Consider the following 2,965-nt stretch of genomic DNA (forward strand, 5'->3'; position numbering starts at 1 on the left):
AATGTGTTTGGAAATCATACAGGACTTTGTTGTTGCAGAAACTGAAACAAATAAGCAGAGTCATCAAGATATTTAATAGCAGATCAGCTCTTTCTCGCATGGCTGTGCTGTACATTCACCCATCAGAAGACAGAAGCACACAGCGTGGGAGGTTAGACATTGAAACACAGACATGGGGCACTGTCATTCACATAATACACCCTTCCTCCATTAAGTAATGCAAATGCAGTGATACATAACTCTAATATATAACTTCAGTCTGTGCCTTGATACAGTTTGTTACGCCTCACCTAAGCTCTGTTTTTTCATCTGCTGGGACTAAAAGCACAGACTGAGCAGTGCAGAAGTATTTCTTTCCAGTAGCAGTGATAAGTAACCAGCTCTAAGCATCTTGCTGCCAAAGCCCATCCACAGGTATGAACGGAGTGAAGGAAAGGCACAGGTCTGAGCACCTCTCTAACAACCACCTACCCACTTTTGTAGTGCTAATTTAAAAAGAAAACGCCCATGGGATAGGAAAAAGAACAGAAAAGCCTAAGGCTAGCAGCACAAAGCCTAGTTCTGTGCTTTCTTATCAAACCTAACTACTTCAAGGGTAGGGCAATGAGGTGCCCTTCTTACTGTGGTGAGAGCTAATTGGAAGAGCAGCTGCTCTTCTAAGCAGTGGGATTGGTTCCAATTAGTGGGAAATATACAAAAGGGAGATCTGAGAGGAACTTGGTCTGGATTTGGGGTGGGGAGAATATGTATGGGCATGGTGGCTCCTGTGATGTGTAAGAACCAATGCTGTGAGTAAAAAAAATATATATATATAATGGATAAAACATCATGTAGGATAAACTCACCATTTTGTTGTGGAGTTCCCAGCTGCAGAGGTGTTATGAACTGTGGGGGTGTAGAATTTAGGGGTATTGTGGGGGTGGTGAATCCCCCCCCACTGTAAGGGCAGAGCAAGTCCAAGACCGCCTCCTGAGACTGAATGTGTACAAGTCTATGGAGCCGGATGGCGTGCATCCCAGGGTTCTGAAGGAGCTGGCTGAGGTGGTTGCTGAGCCGCTCTCCATCACATTTGTAAAAGTCGTGGCTGTCAGGTGAGGTCCTGAGTGATTGCAGGAAGGGTCACGTCACTCCCATTCACAAGAAAGGGAGCAAGGAGGACCTGGGGAACTACAGGCTGGTGAGCCTCACCTCTGTGCCTGGGAAGATTATGGAACAGATCATCATGCTTGATCACACGACGAATGAGCGTGTGATCCGAGACAGCCAGCACGGCTTCACCAGGGGAAAGTCATGCTTGACCAATCTGGTGGCCTTCTATGATGGAGTGACAGCATCAGTGGACGAAGGAAAGGCGACCGATGTCATTTACCTGGACTTGAGCAAGGCGTTTGACATGGTCCCCCACCACATCCTTAGCTCCAAATTGGAGGGATGTGGATTTGATGGGTGGCCCACTCGATGGATAAGAAACTGGTTGAAAGGCTGCAGAAAGAGGGTGGTCATCAATGGCTCTGTGTCCAGGTGGAGGCTGGTAACAAGCGGCGTCCCTCAGGGGTCTGTCTTGGGACCGGTGCTCTTTGACGTCTTTATCAATGACATCGATGGCAGAATTGAGTGCACCCTCAGCAAGTTTGCTGACGGCACCAAGCTGAGGGGTGTGGTTGACATGGTGGAAGGAAGGGATGCCATTCAGAGGGACCTCAACAGACTTGAGAGGTGGGCCTGGGTGAACCTGATGAGGTTCAACACGGCAAAGTGTAAGGTTTTGCACTTGGGCCAGAGGAATCCCAGGCATCCATACAGACTGGAAGGAGCGGTCCTTCAGAGCAGCCCTGAAGAGAAGGACCTGGGGGTCTTGATAGATGAAAAGCTTAACATGAGCCAGCAGTGTGCTCTAAAAGCTTGGAAAGCAAATGGTATCCTGGGCTCCATCAGCAGAGGGGTGGCCAGCAGGGACAGGGAGGTGATTGTCCCTCTCTACTCTGCTCTTGTGAGGCCCCATCTGCAGTACTGTGTCCAGGTCTGGAGCCCCCAGTGCAAGAAAGAGAGAGAGCTGTTGGAGAGGGTCCAGAGGAGAGCCATAAAGATGATCAGGGGACTGGAGCACCTCCCCTACAAAGACAGGCTGAGGGAGCTGGGCTTGTTCAGCCTGGAGAAAAGAAGGCGGCGGGGTGACCTCATTGCAGCCTTCAGTACCTAAAGGGAGCCTACAAGGAGGGGAGTCAACTTTTTGAAAGGGGAGATAACTGCAGGACAAGGGAAATGGTTTGAAGTTGAGGGAGGGAAGATTGAGGTTGGATGTCAGGGGGAAGTTCTTTACAGAGAGAGTGGTGAGGTGCTGGAACAGCTGCCCAGAGAGGCTGTGGATGCCCCGTCCATCCCTGGAGGTGTTCAAGGCCAGGTTGGATGGGGCCCTGGGCAGCCTGGGCTGGTCTTAAATATGGGAGGTTGGTGGCCCTGGATGTGGCAGGGGGTTGGAGATTCATGATCACCGAGGTCCCTTCCAACCCCGGCCATTCTGTGATTCTGTGGGCTGGGAGTCCTGGAGGTGTTTTCCAGTCCTAATGATCCTTTGGTTGCAGTCAGTGGGTGTGCTGGGGTGAGGATCAGAGAGGTCTCCTCCAACTGTAATGGTTCTGTGATTTTTTTTGATTCTCATGGCAAAAAATGCGTTTTGTTTAGTGGTCTGGATTCCAAGGGCACTGAGCACTGTGACAGTGATTGTTGTGACTCGCTAACGGTCTCAGCGTGCTTCTGAAAACAGTATTCTCAGTTGCACTTCAGTGCTTATTTCTCCACAAGTATCTGTTTTTCTGTATTTTCTACTCCGAAAAACGCATCCCACCATCAGCGTAACACAAACGAAAAGTCTGCTTTCAATTAGAAAGCGATCCGCGCTTCCTCCCCGGCACCTTTTCCCTCCCGTCCCTGAAGCGCGGAGCTGCGTGAAGCAGCTCTCAGTTCC

The sequence above is a fragment of the Meleagris gallopavo genome, chromosome Z (assembly GCF_905368555.1).
Source record: "Meleagris gallopavo chromosome Z, MGAL_WU_HG_1.1, whole genome shotgun sequence".
NCBI classification, from domain to species: Eukaryota; Metazoa; Chordata; class Aves; order Galliformes; family Phasianidae; genus Meleagris; species Meleagris gallopavo.